The sequence below is a fragment of the Scyliorhinus torazame genome, chromosome 8 (genome assembly GCF_047496885.1).
Source record: "Scyliorhinus torazame isolate Kashiwa2021f chromosome 8, sScyTor2.1, whole genome shotgun sequence".
NCBI lineage: Eukaryota > Metazoa > Chordata > Chondrichthyes > Carcharhiniformes > Scyliorhinidae > Scyliorhinus > Scyliorhinus torazame.
In genome coordinates this window covers 20,198,082-20,218,644 of record NC_092714.1, presented here as the reverse complement: position 1 = coordinate 20,218,644, position 20,563 = coordinate 20,198,082, and positions in this window count along the sequence as shown.

Here is a 20,563-nt window from a genome sequence, read left to right as displayed (position 1 = left end):
AATACATCTGAGTGAAGCAAACAACTGAAATTAGGCAATTAAATTATGATAAGAATCAAAATCCTGGAACTCTGTCCTGAACAGCACAGTGGTTATACCTACACTGCATGGACTGCAGCGGTTCAAGAAGGCAGCTCACCACCACCTTCTCAAGGGCAATTAGGGATGGGCAACAAATGCTGGCTGAGTCAGCGACTTCAACACCCCATAATAATGAATGTAAAAAAAACCCCAAATAAATCTATACAGAAACTACAGGGACAATGGACGGAAAGAGAAGACTGTAAGAGTGAGTTAAAATAGGTTTAAAATTAAGCGTTAGGTGTAAAGCGTTTCCTGGAAGGCTTGTATTTGTAAAGCACTTTTCACAACCACACGACATCTCAAAGTGCTTTACAGAAAATTAAACTGCTTTGAAGTATGGTCATTGTTATAATCTGGGAAACTCAACAACCAATTTGCACACAGAAACCTCCCCCAAACAGCAATGTTATAATGAACGTTCCATCTACTTTTAGTGATGTTTGTTTGAGTTACATTATTGGCCAGGGGGCCAGAGGTAATGCCCTTTGAGATCGTGACGATGGATCTTTTGTGTTTACCTGAGAGGGCAGACAAAGCAGTGAAAAATACATTTCACTGTACCTCGGTACATGTGACAATAAACAAATCCAATCCTATCCAATCCAAGCCTCCATTTAGTGTCTCTTCCGAAAGATGGCACCTCCAACAGTGTGGCATGTCCTCAGTACTGGAGTGCTGGCCATGATATTTGGGCTTACTCTTTTTTCTATTCGTTCGTTCATGGGATGTGGGTTTCGCTGGCTGGGACAGCATCTGTTGCCCATCCCTGAGGGCAGTTAAGAGTCAACCACATTGCTGTGCGTCTGGAGTCACATGTAGGCCAGACCGGGTAAGGATGGCAGATTTCCTTCCCTGAAGGCCATTAGTGAACCAGATGGGTTTTTACAACAATCGACAATGCTTTCATAGCCACCGTTAGACATTCAATTCCAGAATTTTGCTGAATTCAATTTCCACCAACTGCCCAAGGAACTTGAATCTACAACCTTCTGACTTAGAGATGAAGGTTTTAACAACTGGGCCACATTTAAATGAGGCAATTAAACATTTTCCTGCAGTGTCACCTCACAAAAGAGACAGGGAGCATGAGATTAAAAAGATGAATGTGGCGTGGAATTTGAAAGAGAGAAAGCGAGTCGAAAAACATCATAAATATTTGCTAGAAATAAATGGCCCACTTTGTGCATGACAGTACCCCCAAGAAGGTTTTGAACTCAGCATGGCGGAGGTTCTAAAGCTAGGTTAAAGTAGCTAAGAAAACCTCTGAGTCGATCTGTATTGGGGTTAATTCATTCGCCAACAAATCCTCCATTGTAATTTCTTAGAATATAGATTGTCGCAAATTAAAGAATAAAAGGCACTCAAATTCAAGTGCAGAATAAAATGTGGAAAATGGAAAGTGCTTGTGACAGCTATGGGGTGAGAGCAGACAGAGAGACGTACACTTTAATTGGTTTCATTTATGAGGACAACTCAGTTATCAAAATCCACGATCAGCCTGTTAAATTTGCAAATGACGGAGTGTAAGAATGGAGCTTGAAACTAATGATTTGCAGATGGATTTACATCTGTTTTGCAATTGTGCACGCAAATAATAAATAGCACTGTCAAAAGCCTTGCACAATGCCCACACGACAATACGCAATGGATTGAATAGAACAAATACGGGCAGATTTACAAAAAGATTTGTAGTAATTCGAGATACATCATTTTAAGCTTCTTGGTAAGAGGGGTGATTGTCTTTGATAGCCAGGCAGTGGATGTCCTCACCCCTCTCACAGAATTACTGAGCTAGAACAAGGCAAAATGAATCCCTCTGGATCGCATCCTCCGATAGCCCAATGTCTTCTGCTGCTTCGCCCAATCCTACAATTTAGGGGGTGTAATGCTCCACCTATTTTTTATGTTCTTATTAGATTTTTGATACAAAGGGAATCAGTGGATAATAATAATATTATTTACTATTGTCACAAGTAGGCTCACGTTGCGAGGCTGGCTTAGCACACTGGGCTAAATCACTGGCTTTGAAAGCAGACCAAGGCAGGCCAGCAGCACGGTTCAATTCCTGTACCAGCCTCCCCGAACAGGTGCCGGAATGTGGCGACTGGGGGCTTTTCACAGTAACTTCATTTGAAGCCTACTTGTGACAATAGGCGATTTTCATTTTTTATTTCATTAACCCTGCAATGAGGTTATAGGGGTAGAGCAGGAAAGTAGATTTGAGGTAGAATATTTGGCTATGATATTCAATGGCAGAACTATCTAGAGAGGTTGCATGGCCTGTTCCTGCTCCTATTCGTTTCTCTTCCAACACTCAGTTAGTTTCTGAAAGCCCTCTAAAGTCGGTGAAGGATGTCACCACGTGAAGAGTTTTTGCCAGGGCTTTTCAGGAGGCTCAGAGCAAAGATGGCGGAAGAGAAACTTCACCAGAGACCAGGTTACATGGGGGAAGGAGCGAGCCAGGACATAGCTGGGTCGCAGTGTTGGAAAGAAGGTGCAGAGGTAGAATATCACACCTCTCCTGTGGTCACTGTGTTTACCGATAATAAAACTCAGGGTGAGGAACTCAGGTATGAATCTGCTGACCTGACAACGACACACGTTTGAAGCTTCACTTCCTCCGTCAGCAATATAACTGCAGTTCAAAGCCAAGACAGCTTCTACATTGCTCTGGAAGGTTGACCAGTCAAAGCTTTTCGATGGTACGTTATTGCTCCCACCACCAAGCAGGCAACTGGCATTAGGACATTTGCTCAAACAGGCAGTCCTCCATCTTCACTGGATTTGAAGGCCCCAGGTGCCGACAGTATAACTCAGTTCTACTTTCAAATAGATAAATAATTGAAATGAGACAAGTTGTAAAAGAAATGGAAAGGGAAGGGAGCTTTAGATCTGTGTTATAATTAAAATAGTTCGGGAGGGGAAAACAGAGAAAGGGACTGGAGGAAAAAAACACTTGCACCTTTGGAGGTTTCATTTTTTGGATTCTTTTTGAAGGTCTTTTGTTGTTATAAATCAGATGAGGAGCAGGTGTTTCGGTAACCCCACTGTGCTAACAGCCTACGATACCTTCTCAGTGATCTGTTCGGTCTGCATGAAGAGCTGATGCAGGTCAGACTCGCTCTGTCTCTCAGCTATGCATTACAAATCAAACAGTCTACACACCAGAGGCTCTCAGTATCGATTTCCTGCCTCTGCCTTTGTCTCTGTGTTAGTGCTTCTCTCTTAAGTTCAATACACCAGGAACGAAAAGGAATTGATCCTTCAACACATCCACCAGTCAGGAGAAGGGGCTGGGGTGGCTTCCCCTCCCAGCAAGGTCATCGCTCCACATCCACCTCTCTCCTCTTAATTTTTATATGTGTGTAATTAATAAGCCGAGATCAATAACTAAAGTCCACAGATCAGGACAACACCAAGGTTGCAAGGAGGAAAAGGACATAATTAGGTAAATTAAGAACGAGCCGTCATGTTTGAGCTTGAGTTGAAATATGTGTGGGAAATGCATACTGAAGGCAGATGGATGGAGGAGAGGAGTTCCGCAGTTTGGAAGCCCTGGGGAGGAGGAGCATGTTTTGTGTCCTGAGACAGGTATTGATTTTACCACACGAGGAATGCCCAAAGGATGAAAAGAATGTGCCGGATGTAGCATTCAAAGCTTAGCGAGAAGAAGAGAAGAAAGAACAGGAAAGCAATGACCATAAACATTAGGAAAAGTGAGAGAGAAAAGAAAGGATCGAGTGGGAAAGGTTGAAGACGAGGGGGTCAAAGAAACTTTACTCATGTCCCGTCAAGGGGTGTGAGATTGGTTCTGAAGGAGTCTCCTCAGATATTAGTAGCACTAATGAAACGTTGACTTCATTGAGCTTACTTGTGTAGACATCCTTTGTTGGGCACATGATGGACCCTGAGCCAATGGGGATGGAACGTGCGAACATTAGCCTATCAGATGTTTAGGCACGGGTCTGACTGTTGGGGTTTGGCCGGAGTTGTGGAGACCCACGTGGCAGTTATGCTGTCCTTTGTATTAAGTTCTTCTTAGTCCAATAAACCTCTGTTGTATTTGAACATTGCCTCATCGATCACCTCTCCAATAAAACATTGGCGACGAGACTACATCAAGCCTGTTAAAGTAAATCATCGAAATTTTGCAAAGTACTAAAAAGGTAAAATATCATTTTCCGTTGAATAGCTACGCCACTATTCGGAAAGATTGATCCGTTTGATCCGAAAATTGAAAGCTGGGATCAATATGTTGAAAGGCTTCAATACTTTTTTGCTGCCAATGAAATAACAACAGAAGAATAACAGAAAGTAATATCACTTACTGTTTGCGGCTCACAAACCTACAACCTCGTGCGAAGCTTAACATCTCCGGAGTCTCCGGACACCAAGTCCTTTGATCAGTTGGTGCCATTAATGAGGGATCATTATAATCTCTGACCCTCCGTCATTATGCAGCTACATATTTCCTACAGCCATCAGAGGCCTGGGTGAAACTTTTGTCTGCTTTTGTAGCCAGATTTCGACAAATATTGGAACGTTGTGAATTTGGTACTTCTCTCAGTGACATGCTACGTGCCAGGTTGGTCTGTGGGATCAAGTTGCTGGAAGCTACCCTTGGATAAGGCAGCTAAGTTGGCTCAAGCTAATGAAAACGCATCTGAATTGCAAAGCGTGCAGGCTGAGGTGAATCGGTTCTGGCAGGAAGCTGCTCGAGCTTCCTGAAGCAAATGAGTAGCAGAGCCAGAAAAGAAGAAAAGTGACCGGCAGTCACAAGGCTTAGGGTAGGCTTAGTGGGAGGAATACTCCAAGGTATAAAGAATTCAGATGTTTCAAATATGACAAAGACCATTTGCAAGCCAGATGTAGGACAGACAGTCTACTACAAGTTCCCAAAAGAAAACGACAGCAACTCCAGCAACTCAAGTATACAAGCTTAATATGGTGAGATTAACTAAAGCGCCCCCCATTGAGATCACCCTTGTCATCAATGGCTGTCTGCTTAAAATGGAGGTCAATACAGAGGTGGCGGCCACATTGGTGGGTGAGCAAATGTTTTGTTCACTCCAGGGATGGCTGCAGTCTGTGAATCTCAGCAGTATTTCGGCCATCTTAGCCACCTATACTGTAGACGCACTGAAGACGTCAGTATCGTACCAACAGCAGTCAGCCAAGCTGCCATTGGTTGTTGTAGAGGGAAAGTGGCCAAGCCTCCTGGGGTGTGATTGGCTGAAGAAAATCCAAATTGAATTTTTTGAGAAATATCTCTGACGGGGTTTCCCAGGTGCTTCTACGGAAATACCATGAGGTCTTTCAGAGGGAGTTAGGATGCATCGAAGGCGTGAAGGCAAAGATTTGTGTAGAACCAGAAGCAACATTAAAACCTTTTTGTGCCAGACCGGTGCTTTATGCTCCACACCGGAAAGTGGGGATGAAGTTGAAGCGTCTAGTTGCCCTAGGGGTAATTACCCCAATACAGCGTTCAGAATGGGCCACACCGATTGTCCCCAGTGTTGAAGCTGGACTGCACAGTCCGAATCTTCTGTGGTGATTATAAGATGACGGTGAACAGGATGGCTAAAGAAGATAAATATGCTCTACCTCGGAGAGAAGATATATCTGCTAAGTTGATGGGAGGCTTTAAAGTTGGATTTAAGTTGTGCGTACCGGCAGCTTGAGTGAGCCCTCATGTTTCGGTGTTATGTTGGAGCTGGCTACATATTTTGGTAGAATGGCGATTTGAGCACAGATTTTCAGACTGACTCGCCAATCTAAACTGAGGATGTCGTGTGTCATGATATCCACATCAGCATATCATGGTGCAATCACACACACACTGATGGACAGGTAGTTGGACCAACCAGCTCACACATAACATCACAGCCAATCACCAGTGAGAGCACACGCACTATAAAACAGGGAACACCACAGTTCCCGCTGATTCTATCAGGAGATAGCTCAGAGCACAGAGCTCACAGCGTGCCACTCAGACATAGACCATGTGCTGAGTGCCTCACTAAGATCGTGATAGGGCTGGGTCCACAGGTTAGCTGGTGAAGCACGTACCCAAGCCAGCAGTTAGTAATTGTCGTTGTTAAGACAATAAAACAGAGTTGTACCATCTACAGCCGTGTTGGATCATTTGTGCATCGGAACACCCAACACGACATGATACCAGTAGTGGACGCAAACCAGCGACTGTGAGACCTACCTGCACCCTTTCAGAAATCCGCCATCCTGCTCCATGGAAAACATCAGCCCGCCGCAGCCGCTCCGAATCGCTGGCAATCTCGGCGTAAACTGTAAGCTGTTTAAACAGCACTTCCAGCTCTCCCTAGAAGCCACAGACAGGGAGAATGCATCGGACACCAGGAAGATCGCCCTCCTCCTCTCCACGTCGGGGCAACACGCCATCCACATCTATAACTCCCTGGCATTCGCGGAAGGCGAGGACAAAACAAAATATAAGATGGTGCTTGCTTCTGAAGTTCGAGGAACACTTCAGCGTGGAAGTCAATGAGAGCTTCGAGAGGTATCTATTCCAGCAGCCCTGCAGGGTAAGGATGAGCCTTTCCAATCTTACTTGACACACCTCCGTATCTTCGCGCAGTCCTGCGGCTATGAGGCCACCTCCGACTCCATGATACGGGATCAGATAGTTTTTGGGGTCATCTCAGTCACCCTACGCCAGCAGCTCCTTAAAATAAAGCGCCTCACCCTAGCGACTGCCATCGAGACCTGCGTCCTCCATGAGAACGCGACCAGCCGGTACTCCCAAATCCAGTGGCCAAAACGGCACAGCAGGGGTCCTACGATGCGGAGCGGGTCCAGTCGATCGAGTTCCTCCCGGCCCGCAACCCGGACGAGGGCGGCCATTTCGCGTGCTTTCCGAGGCCTGCCGCGCTTGAACGCGCCAAAAGAGGGGACGTTGACGCAGAGGGACGTGATGCACAGGCACACTCTACGCAGGACCGCACCATGCATGCGCGGTGGCGCAACGAACACCATGACGTCACGACGTGCGGCATATGTGGCTCCGCCCACTTAAAGTGGCAATGTCCGGCCAAAGCGCGACAATGCCTCCGCTGTGGCAGGATGGGCCACTACGCTGCCTGCTGTCGAGCAGCTCAACCTGCCAACTCCCAACAATTCCTCCAGCCTCGCAGGGACGTGCGGACGATTCAGCCCCCCTACCTGAATCATATCCTGATAGTATGCAGACCAGTGATACCGAAGATAGAGAGCCCTTCCGCGTTGCGGTAATCCACAAGAACCGGATGTCCCCAAGTCGGAACCACCAGCCGCTGCCAGTGCACAGCATTGATCCGGGCCATGAGTGGTGTTCCACCCTAACGGTCAACCCGAATTCGTCGCCCACCTGAGAGACTTGACTTATGAGCCTGTTAGCACATTGGACTCACTGAATTGTTTTACAGTACTGTTAACGAGTTTCTTTTCTTGTCGTTCATTGTTCCAGAAGTTTTCTCTCGTCGTTTGCTGATTGCATTTGTTCTGTTATTGGTACAACCTCGTTGCTCTGTTGCACCTGACACCTTCCTCTGTATATAGTTTAGCCTCATGTACATGTTGTAAATATTGCACACACATACTCAGATGCACTCAGTACACATTTCTATTTATTACCATGTAGGCACATATCCTTGTGAAAGGGGGGGGGGTGTCATGATATCCACATCAGCATATCATGGTGCAATCACACACACACTGATGGACAGGTAGTTGGACCAACCAACACACAATAACATCGCAGCCAATCACCAGTGAGAGCACACGCACTATAAAACAGGGAACACCACAGTTCCCGCTCATTCTACCAGGAGATAGCTCAGAGCACAGAGCTCACATCGTGCCACTCAGACATACACCATGTGCTGAGTGCCTCACTAAGATAGTGATAGGGCTGGGTCCACAGGTTAGCTGGTGAAGCACGTACCCAAGCCAGCAGTTAGTAATTGTCGTTGTTAAGACAATAAACCAGAGTTGTACCATCTACAGCCGTGTTGGATCATTTGTGCATCGGAACACCCAACATGACAGACTCTCCAATCTAAACTGAGGATGTCGTGGATCTGTTCGGAGGCGCCATATTTCAGATAAGATGTTAAATGGAGGCCCTGTCGGCTTTTTTGTGTTGACAAAAAAATCTTCCATGACACTATTTCGATAAAGAGCAGGATAGTTATCGCCAATGCCCTGCCCTCAATCAAAATGACAAAAACAGATTATCTGGTCATTACGGTGGGAGCTTGCTGTGCATACATTGGCACCTGTGTTTCCTACACTGCAACAATGGCTACACGTGAAAAGTGTTTGATTGGCTGCAAAGTGCTTTGGGACATCCTGATGGTGTGAAAGATGTTAGCCGAAATTCTCCATTTGGGAGATCTCCCGTCAGAGATGAATTGCCACTGATTTGTGCTCGCGTTGGGAGTGCAAATCTAGAGGCGATTCCCTATCCAATGTCATACAAATTTACCCACGGCAGGGATAGCACAGTAGTTAGCACAAGGGCTTCAAAGCACCAGGGTCCCAGGTTTGATTCCCACTTGGGTCACTGTCTGTGCGGAGTCTGCACGTTCTCCCCGTGTCTGCGTGGGTTTCCTCCGGGTGCTCCGGTTTCCTCCCACAGTCCAAAGATGCGCAGGTTAGGTGGATTGGCCATGCTAAATTGCCCTTAGGTTAGATGGGGTTGTTGGGTTATGGTGATGGGGTGGAGGGGTGGGCTTAAGTCGGGTGCAGACTCGATGCAGACTCGATGGGCCAAATGGCCTCCTTCTGCACTGTAAATTCTATGATTCTATGATTGCGAGGATTCCTTCCCGAATCCTGCTATCGTGTTGCCATTTTGAGCAGGAAGCCCGATAGTGAGGTCCGGTGGCTGGGCCCCCTCCCCTCAAAAGCAAATGCTTTCTGCACAGAAAAAGAGGAAGTGACAGCACTTAACTGTCTTTGATGTTCAAGACCTGTCAATCATTGCTAGATGTTCATAAACATTATGGTTAGTTTAATAGCTGAATACTTGAAATCCACTCAAGTGTTGAGGGGAGTTGAGATTAAACAATCCAGACAGCTGGATGTGTGCGGAAGCTGTCAATCACAGCCTCATAAAATCAATTTCACATTGATATGATTAAAAACATTGCAGATCAAAGAACTGAGGAGGTTTAAACCCAGCTGATGTGGTTTTCTCTTTCTTGGCATTTACAGGTGCCACTTCCTCCTGTATTTTATGGGTAAGTTTTAAAGCAGTAATTATTTTTCACTCTCTCTGTCTGGACTGCTCTCTAGCTTCCAGGCATGGGTCTCTATAATGGAGGACTTCCAGGCATGGGTCTCTATAATGGAGGACTTCCAGGCATGGGTCTCTATAATGGGGGACTTCCAGGCAGGAGTCTCTGTAATGAGGGCTACCATGCAGGGGTCTCTCTCTTGGGGGGGGGGGGGGGTCTGTGGTGCGGGTCTCTCTTATGGAGACATCTCTGGTAGCGGGCAGGTTTTGCATTGTGGGTTGGAGAGTTACCATCCGATGGACTTTAGGGGCAATTCCCTTAAAAAGCCCACCTCAAGGTCCACCGCATCAGGGTCACGCTGGGAAATGCCTGCACCAATTCTCGCCCATGTGAATCGCAACCCAGCAGCCCAGAGATACACGTGGGCTTGGAGAATCGGGTACCCAGCCCTTTAAAGGACGCAAATGGGTCAATTTGACCTACTTGCATCCTCCCGCTGGTACGGAGCGCGGACCGCGATGCCGTCACCAGTGGGGGATCGGAATGGACGCCAATCCCGTTTTTTGGCTGACACCGGATTCTCTGCTGCATCAGGAACTCCGCTACTGGTGGCGTAGAATCCAGTCCGTTAAATAAATGTAAGTTTTTCCCGTGTTTTTTTCCGCTGGTAGATGAATGACGCACAAGGTTGTTGAATGTTTGCTTCCTCATATCACATTGGCCATTCTTGAGCTTTGAAGAAAATCGATTTTAATAGGTCTGGGGATAGGGCAGGAGAATGAGAATCAAACAGCTTCTCAAATGCAGCACGACAGACAATAACGGGATGGATGTGTCCCCTTCATATTAAAATAGTTCGGTTTTAGTAAGGCTGCCACACTGCTGAATTTAAAAATATAAGTTGCTGAAGCCAGCGGACAGTAAGGCTCGGTGATGCTGAATTTTGTTTTTGACAGTCAGACTGTAGGAGAAACAGAACTCCAGGGCGATAAAGAATCGGAGGTTTGGAAGGAGCCAGTTAAAGAAACTGGGACAGATTTTGTCAATTTTCTCTTTTCTCACTCCACAGTATAAATATTTTCCCCCCTTTCTCTGTCTGTTAGCTTTGACAAAGAGTCATCGGACTCGAAACGTTCGCTCTTTTCTCTCCCTACAGATGCTGCCAGACCTGCTGAGATTTTCCAGCATTTTCTCTTTCGAGACCTGGGCAACATTCAGGCTTGGGATGACAAGTGGCAAGTAACGTTTGCATCACAAAAGGGGATTGAGATAATGACTCAGAAAAAAGAAAGTGGTTTAACAGGCTCTGACATGTCAATCAAATTGACCGGCATGGGAGCTGAGTCCTTTTTGATTCCTGTGGCAAAAATCTATTTTCAGTAGTTCCCAGAGCCGACAACGCATTGTACTAAATGGAGTGAAGTGAATGATTTTCCCAGGAACTCTCATCCGCCAGGTATTATTTAAAAGATTTATGTCCCTTTATTGCATCCCTTGCACCATTGTTCTCAAGATTTTCGTTTTTGAAGTTACAGACTGAATCACAATGTTAAATATTTATCATAACAAAGAAGAGCTGAGTTCCTGTTAATAATAAAAGAAAAAGTCTTGACAATGATGGATTGTGCCAATTCTTCCTTTAAAAAGGAGAATCAGAGACTTACTGTTTTATAATAGGTTTGATTTTTCGTAACAACTGGTTTATCAATTATGGATTTTAAATGGGCCTCCTGTTCCATTTGACATATAAAATTAAATTTCTGAGGAAATTATTAAACAGGATACTTCAATGGCTGTGTGAACAAGATGTTTATTAACTGTTTCGATATTTTTCCTCAATAACGCAAATGTTCTGTCCTTGATGTATCTCTTTGCTTAAGTTCTGGATGGTAAGTTTGCCCATTCCATTTTTAAATAAACACTGGCACCATATCAACTGGTGGTGCGGATGACCTGAGCAGCAGCACTGTCTCCCTCCCCCACAATGATCCAGCTAAAATATTCCCAGTGCATCAGTGACACTGGGTATTGGTTCAGATTTGCCCTATCCACAGAGAAGCAGGACAGATGTAACCTGTCTAATTACGGCCCGTCAACTCCCTCCCAATCATAGAATCATATAATTTACAGTGCAGAAGGAGGCCATTCAGCCCATCGGGCCTGCACCGGCCCTTGGAAAAGAGCACCGTACACCCTATCCCCGTAACCAGTAATGCCACCTAACCTTCTTTAGCACACTAAGGGCAATTTAGCATGGCCAATCCACCTAACCTGCACATCTTTGGACTGTGGGAGGAAACCGGAGCACCCGGAGGAAACCCACGCACACACGGGGAGAACGTGCAGACTCCGCACAGCCAGTGACCCAAGACAGGAATCGAACCTGGGACCCTGGAGCTGTGAAGCAACTGTGCTAACCACTGTGCTACCGTGCTGCCCTAAATCATCAGCAAAGTTCTCAATTCAGGTTCCGCCAGAACATAATTGCCGCCAAACTAGGGTTGTCAACTTTGACCAAATGGAGCTTTCGTCACATGACTTGTGACCATGCTTCTGCCATCAGTCGGCCAACACATCCATCCTTTTGCCGCACCACCTTCCTACGCCTATTGGAATGCAAGGGTGTTGGATGATATTTGACTTTCAGCCACTTGGCCTTCACCCCGTCCCAACCCTGCCCATTTTCAATATTTGCTGGCAAAGAGAAATGTTCAAAGAAATGTTTTCTTTGAATGCATCATTTATCATGTTCCAATAATTTTTCTCCAGGATTGCAAGCAGCAGTAACTTGGAGCGTGATCTTCCATTCCTGGAGATTCCAGGTCAACCTTGGTGCAGTGCCAATCATGAAGTGGAGAAGATCCAGACCTGGCCACAGGGGTCGAATGTCAAGCGAGTTGCTTTTGATATCAAGGCAGCATTCAACTGACTGTTGGACCGGAACCCTATCAAATCTGGGTTCAGTAGGCAGTGGCCAGAGTCGATTGTAAAGAAGGATGAGGTATTTCTTGCTTTGGGTTTATCATCTGTTACTATGAAAAGGTTTATATTAATCTCGTCATGTTTTCTCTCCTCCCCGAAAGGTGGCCTCCTACACTAAGGGTGGGATTTTCTAGCCCTTCCCAGCGGCGAAGGTGACGCCATTGGGTTCCCTGGTGGCGGGGCTGATGTGCCAAGCTGTAGACTCTGGTGGGACTGAATGATCCTGCCCGCCGCCAATAGCGAGCCGGAAACACACCATGGGGCGGATGGGAAAATCCTGCCCTAAGCTAGCCTTACAACAGGCCTCTGCTATCTCGTCCCAGTCTAGACGTTCTTTATGTGTGAATCCCGACAGTACCGAGTAGCCCAATGACCCCTAAAGGATTACAGAGTCAACACTTATGTCCCCACCAATGGATGGTGGTCAGGTATGAGATTCCTCGTTTGTCTTTCCTTCCCTTTTCCAAGGCACTTAGGGCAAATTTAGTGTTCCAAAAGAAAACGTGACATTTGTACAGGATCTTTCACAATCCCGTATTGCCCTGAAGTGCTTTACCGCCAATGAAGTGCTTTTTGAAGTGCAGTCACTGTTGAGAAGTAGGAAACGCCGCATCTAAATAGTGCACAGCAAGCTCCCACAAAAGCAATGAGATACTGACCAAGTAATCTGTTTTAATGGTTATTTGCGGGATAAATGTGGTCCAGGGCGCTGGGTAGAACTCCACGGCCCTTCTTCGAGTCGTGTCATGAGATCCTCCGCACCCACCTGAGAGAGCTGAGGAGGCTTTGATGTAATGCTTCATTCAAAAGGCGGTGCCCCTGACGGTGCAGCACTCTCTCAGTATCACGCTGAACTGTCAGCTCCAGATTCTACGTTGATGCCTCTGGAGAGAAACTTGAATCCACAGCCTGATGGCACAGAGGTGAAAGTGCTGCCCTCTGAGACATGATTGTCTCCATACCTGCACAGAAGCGAGAACCAGATATCACAGCCTGAGTAAATGTGGACTGGGGACTACATTAGTTCATTATTAAGTCAGCTCTTGGGGGTAGCTCACATACATTTTATTTGTACTGCAATTTATTGATTCAGATATCTTTGCTGAGTCGAGCTTCTCTGCGTGAAAACCTGTGTATTTGTGTAATTGAAACCGATAGTTTCCAAGGCAATGTTTCATTGAATTGATGTGCTCATTATGGCGAGCGTTGTCAGTCCTTAGGAATGGAACACATTTTGGAGTTTCTTTTGTTGTGCTGGCATCCAGGTCAGGTTATAGCAGGCTCCAGCTTCAATGTCTGAGTCTCGACAGAATCCTGGGCAATCGGCCAGCTTCACACAGGGCTCACCGGATTAATACTCTTACCTCTCTGGGCTCGAACCATTCCAGAGGCGCGAGTGGACAATCCAGGCGGAGAGTTCTGAGGGAATGCTGCACTGCCACAGGTCTCATCTCCTGGGTGGGCCGCTGAACTGTTTCCCCCATCTGCACTCTGAGGTGGGGGCAAACGATCCAAAGCATTCACTCAAAGAAGAGCAAGGGTCCTGGCGTCCTGGATCAATATTTGTCCCTCAGCTAACATCACCAAATCAGGTTACCTGCTCACTCTGTCACTGATCTTTCTGGGGCCTTGCACATCCCAAATTTTCTGCCACATTTCGTAAATTGCAGCAGTTAATTCATTGGCTGGAAAGTGCTTTGGGACGTCCTGAAGTTGCTCAAGGTCTTCCATAAATAGAGGTCTTTCTTTCTGAGAAATATCACTGCCAACTCTGATTCTGTTCAAACGTGTGCATGTTCCTGCGGATTTCACCGGATCATGCTCAGGAGGGGGGTCCACATTTACTAATGCTATCATTTAGCCTCCTGACATTCATTTGGCAAGATTTGGGCAACTGTGGAGCTCAGGAGACAATTTACAGCACCTAACGCAGAATTCTCCGTTCCCAACAACGTACAGCAACTTTGGGGGGGACTCTCCCACCTCGCCTGCTGTTGGGATCGTCGAACATCGATGGACTTTTGGTTGTGCCGGCGAATCCCCCCGGGGGTTGTAGGGCTGAAATCCAGCCATTTAGGTGGGGTAAATCCCTGTACAACTGGACTTTAGTTAAATATAAAACCCCAAAGGTTTCTTGGACGTATCCACTGCAAACGGGCCAAACCGCAACTGTATTGTCAGGGATTAATCTTCAAAACATATCGATACTGAAACCGAGACACTGGGAAATTACCATCTCAAAGTCAAAACAATGGTCATGAGACAATTCAGTTTAAAAAACTGGGAGCCCATCAGAGCTGATGGCCCCATTCAACAGTCAATATCCAAACAGGGGGCGTCATTCTCCGACCCCCCGCCGGGTCGGAGAATGGCCGTTGGCCGCCGTGAATCCCGCCCCCACCCCCGCCCCCACCGAAGTCTCCGGTACCGGAGATTGGGCGGGGGCGGGAATCAGGCCGCGCCGGTTGGCGGGACCCCCCGCTCAATTCTCCGGCCCGGATGGGCCGAAGTCCCGCCCAGAAATTGCCTGTTCCGCCGGCGTAAATCAAAGCTGGTATTTACCGGCGGGACCAGGCGGCGTGGGCGGGCTCCGGGGTCCTGGGGGGGGCGATCTGACCCCAGGGGGTGCCCCCACGGTGGCCTGGGCCGCGATCGGGGCCCACCGATCCGCGAACGGGCCTGTGCCGTGGGGGCACTCTTTCCCTTCCGCCCCCGCCACGGCCTCCACCATGGCGGAGGCAGAAGAGACTCTCCCCACTGCGCATGCGCGGGAAACTGTCGGCGGCCGCCGATGCTCCCGCGCATGCGCCGCATTTCCGCGCCAGCTGGCGGGGCAACAAACGCCATTTCCGCCAGCTGGCGGGGCAACAAACGCCATTTCCGCCAGCTGGCGGGCCGGAAATCCCTCCGGCGTCGGCCTAGCCCCTCAATGTTGGGGCTCGGCCCCCAAAGATGCGGAGCATTCCGCACCTTTGGGCCGGCGCGATGCCCGTCTGATTGGCGCCGTTTTTGGCGCCAGTCGGCGGACATCGCGCCGTCGGGGGAGAATTTCGCCCATGATGTGGAAATGCTGGCGTGGAGAGTCACCTGAGGAAGGAGCAGCGCTCTGAAAGCTAGTGATTTGAAACAAACCTGTTGAACTTTAACCTGGTGTTGTAAGACTTCTTACAATATACAAGCAAACATCAACAACCGCTAAGGAGTTGAACTTTGACAAAGAGTCATCCAGACTCGAAACATTAACTCCCTTCTCTCTCCACAGATGATGTCAGGCCTGCTGAGATTGTCCAGTATTTCCTGTTTAGGTTTCAGCTTCCAGCATCCGTGGTCATTTGCTCTTATTTAACAGCTAAGGAGAAATGGATGTAATCACATAAATATCACCTTGAGAGCCAGAGACAACGCACCATAATGGGGTCCATTGCTCCGATGTGGAAACAACATTGCAATGAATGGGTTTGTCTGGACCAAGGCAGGATCTAGGCTAAAAAGTATTAAAACATGCTAAGCACTGACCATCCAGCACGGTAGCATTGTGGATAGCACAATTGCTTCACAGCTCCAGGGTCCCAGGTTCGATTCCGGCTTGGGTCACTGTCCGTGCGGAGTCTGCACATCCTCCCCGTGTGTGCGTGGGTTTCCTCCGGGTGCTCCAGTTTCCTCCCACAGTCCAAAGATGTGCAGGTTAGGTGGATTGGCCATGATAAATTGCCCTTAGTGTCCAAAATTGCCCTTAGTGTTGGGTGGGGTTACTGGGTTATGGGGATAGGGTGGATGTGTTGACCTTGGGTAGGGTGCTCTTTCCAAGAGCTGGTGCAGACTTGATGGGCCGAATGGCCTCCTTCTGCACTGTAAATTCTATGATAAACAGGAGGTCTCCAAGAATATTGCTTTGATACTTTTGATAAAGTTCTGTGATAAAAAGAGCGAGACATTGGAATCTCGCACTGCAGTCACGAAGGAGGGTCGGGAACGGTCACCCTGATCCACGGATCTATAGCTCCAACCAGAAGGACTCAGCTGTCTAAGGAGTTACAAGTCTAAGCCAGATCGGAGGGATAACAAGGCTGAGGTTCAACGATGGATTTAGGGTACCAACTTTATCGTGAAGGCTTTTACTAATACATCATGGTTACGAGTGTTGTGTGGTGTCATGACACTAGTTTAGAGCTCTTGTATTAGGGCATTAGGAGTGTTCTTAATAAACACGTCTGTGGTTGAGACTAAAAACTTGTGCCTGTGTAAGTTTGTCCTTTATAAAATCCTAAAGTCAAGAACTAACAGTAGCGGTAAATGGGAGCTTGCGCCTCTTAGGAACATCTTAGAGTCAGAGTCACGCAGTACAGAAGAGGCCATTTGGTCAATTGTGCCTGCACTGACAAAACGACATTCAATCCACTAATCCCACTTTAGGCTCATTGCCTTTCATGTGATGATATGTCAAGTGCTCATCCACGTACAGTTTAAAGGTTGGGAGGTTTCCTGCCTCTACTACCCTCCCAGGCAAAGACTTCCAGGAGGAGAGGGAGACAGTGAGGTTTAGTGTCGAGATCAGGGAATAGATAGATGAGTGAATGGTGCGGGGGGGGGGGGGGGGGGGAATGGAGAATGGACCAAGGGCCAGAGCCGATCTCTGAGAGAGCATGGGGGGGGGGGGGGGACACTGGAGGAAACAGAGAAAGATCCAGCTTTAGGACGGGGGCCACAGCCAATCCTTGGCCAGGTGGGCAAGGAAAAGGGGCAAGCAGCAGAGGCAGCTGAATAAATGGCCTCCATGGTGACAAAGGAGTTCCACACACCAGGCTTCCTTGCAGCTTCTCTCCCAGGGGCCGGCACATTAGCCCTGTGGACAAGCTAGAGTGAGACGGCCCCAAATTCACTCTGACAGTCTGCAGAGACAGGAGCCCATCGGCAATAACCAGGAGGCAGAATGAAAAGCAGGCCTGTGAAACATCCACCGTGACAATCAAGGATTTATTCCTTTCGCACTCAACACTGACTGACATTTCACCAGTATTTGTGTTTGCGAAATGTATTTCATTCACAAAATTTACAATGCTAACTGGAGGGAGCAGGCTTTTGCTGACTATGGATGGAGTACTTACCCAATTACCTGTGGCCACCAAGTGTCTGGGGAAAGCAATCTGGCGTTGAAATCCATGATCAGACTCGTAGTGTTGTACCTGTGTGTGAAGCATTCAAATGTTGCTGATGAGAGGTCTTACCCTTCCCTGATGTTCTGTGACACACCACTAGAGGGAACACTTTGCCATTGTTTTGAGGATGATATATTTATTTTTGAACAATCGCCTGTAATTTATTTTTACACGCATATTTGTTTGATTATGAAGTGTCATCCAGCTTCAGCCCCTGGGGCCTCGGCCATTCATTTAGATTCAGAGCTCATCTATTACCTTAACTCCCGTAGTTTGCCGTGGCTCTCTAATACCTGTTACACAACAAAAATCCATCAATCTCAATTTCCAATTGACCTCAAGCCTCAATGGGCGGGATTCTCCACTCCCGCGCCGAAGTGGCCGCGCCGTCGTGAACGCCGTCGAGGTTCACGACGGCGCGAAACGGCCCCGGTCCCGACCGATTCAGGCCCTGACAATGGGCCAGGATCGGGGCCACATCATCTACACGCGCCAGGCCTTGTCGCCCGCGTAAAGGCGGCGCCGCATAGATGACGCGGCCGGCGCTGCATAACGGGCTTCATCCGCGCATGCTTGGTTGCCGTACTCTCTAAGTCCGCCCCGCAAGAAGATGGCGGACGGATCTTGCGGGGCTGCGGAAGGAAGGAGGTCCTCCTTCAGACAAGACGGCCCGACGATCGGTGGGCACCAATCGCGGGCCACCCCACGTTTGAGGTACCCCCCGGTGCAGGATCCCCCCTCGCCCCCCCCGCAGGCCACCCCCCCAGCGTTCACACACCGTTCACGACGGCAGCGACTAGGTGTGGACGGCGCCGGGGGAACCCGTCGTTTTGGCCTGGCCGCTCGGCCCATCCGGGCCTCAGAATAGCGGGGGTGCCAGAGAATCACCAACTGTGGTGTCTCCGCCGATTCTCCGGCCTGCGGCCCGCGAAGCTCGACCGGGCCATTCCAGCCGCTTGGGAGAATCGCGGGAGGGCGTCGGACCGGCATCCCGGGAAATTTTGGCGGCCCAGGCGATTCTCCCAACCGGCGCGGGAGTGGAGAATCCCGCCCAGGGCTGCATTCTCCGCTAGTGGTATTCTCCGTTGCGACGGCAGCCCGGGAATTTCCCGACCGCTTGGGGCTACCCATAATGGGAAACCCCATTGGCCGGCTGGCGGGACAGAGATTCCATCCCGTATATTCCCACTACATTTTGTGTGAAGAAGTGCTTCCTAATATCATCCCCAGAATTTTAAGGCTCTAATCTAATCTAATCTTTATTAGTGTCACAAGTAAGATCACATTAACACTGCAATGAAGTTACTGTTAAAATTGCCTAGTCGCCACACTCCGGCGCCTGTTCGGGTACACCGAGGGAGAATTCAAAATATCCAATTCAACTAACAGGCACGTCTTTCGGGTCTTGTGGGAGGAAACCGGAGCACCCGGAGGAAACCCACGCAGTCACGGGGAGAACGTGTAGAATCGGCACTGACAGTGACCCAAGCCGGGAATCAAACCTGGGACCCTGGCGCTGTTAAGCAACAGTGCTAACCACTGGTTATGGCCCTTGTTCTGGGCTCCCCACCAGAGGAAATAGTTTCCCCCTGTAGCCATCTGAGATGGCCACCTACAAAGGACCATGGGAATTATGGCCAACCCAGGACTCAGACAGATACAGAGCTTCTGTGTATTTGAAACGCAGGTAGCTAGACCTCATCGAAACCCCCGCTCGTTTGCATTTTAATGGCCCGTTCCCCAGGACAATAGGACTCCAATCAAGAAACCGATACAGACACAGACAGATTGGCGCCACTCCCTTTACTCAGAGAGCCCAATGCCAAGGTCAATGACCGCTAAGGACCCGCCCAGCCATCAAGGCACCCGCCCCTTTATTGGCCAAAATCGAAGGCAGTGATTGAAGCCTGTCGAATTATTGGGTCCAAGATTAAGGACCGCCCCAAAGAGCGCAAAACCCTAGAGGGATAAAAATAGACACAGCCATGTGTTCGGTCTCTTTTGGACCCAACCTGTGCCAGCCCCTTCTGGATCCGGCCCGTGTCAGCCAATTGTAGCAGGAACAGCCAGCCAAGTTCAAGACCAACGATCGCTACCTGACGGATGAGCCCTGCAGAGACAGAGCCAATTTTTCAAACCAGCCATGTGAGATCAAGATAAAGGCCTTATCCATTTGCACAGTGCCGGTCGCCCTGAAGTTAAGTATAGGTTATTGTAGCTGATAGGTGTAGTTTGACTTGTAGTATATTGTGCTTGCATGTCGAAGTAAAGCTTGTGTGTAAATAAACCATCTTTATACTTGAACTGACAAACTGGTTGTGTGGTCATTTGACCGATATACGGGAAAGCCTTGTGGTTCAGTAAGAGAAATAGAAACACCCACAGTATTGGCGACACTGTTGGGACATAACATCATATCATAAATAGAGCCTCATTATCATAAAGAGCAACATTATTGGCGACCTCTGACGGGACTCGATTAGAAGTGACTTTGGCACTCCGAGAGAACCCACAAACTTTGAATCCAATTGCGAGAAAGAGAAAGAACAACAAGTGCAAGTCCCAAATCGACCAAATAACCGAATTTCGGAAGTGTGTACTAACCCGCATTCGTACCTAACAGGGAAAGTAAGGTAAACTCGCTAGCATTGTGTAAAACTGTCGAGAGAATTGTGAACCGGACAATAGCTTAGGCCATACCCGCTGTTCAAATCGCTGCCTTATCCCCCTGTCCCAAATTAAAGGTAGGGAAAGAGAAGTTAAAAGTACAGCAAGTGATATTAGAGGTAGAGCAAAAGAGATATTAGAAGCAATGGCCACTAAAGCGATGGAACATTTAATGAACCCACAGGAACCCAAGGTCGCAGCGACCAACAGAGCAGAGCAGTGCCCCATACGGGAGGAAGAAGTGAGGAAGTATTTAAAGGGGAAAAGAAGGCCCCTTTGGTCCAATTTTTGTGCAAATGATGAGTCAGGTCCAGGAAGCATAGGACAAACTTGGTGGGACAATCTAAGTGAGGTCCATAACAAAAATGCAGCGAAAGTCCGAAAGTCAATGGCAATAGTGTCCTGTTTGGCACAGTTGCG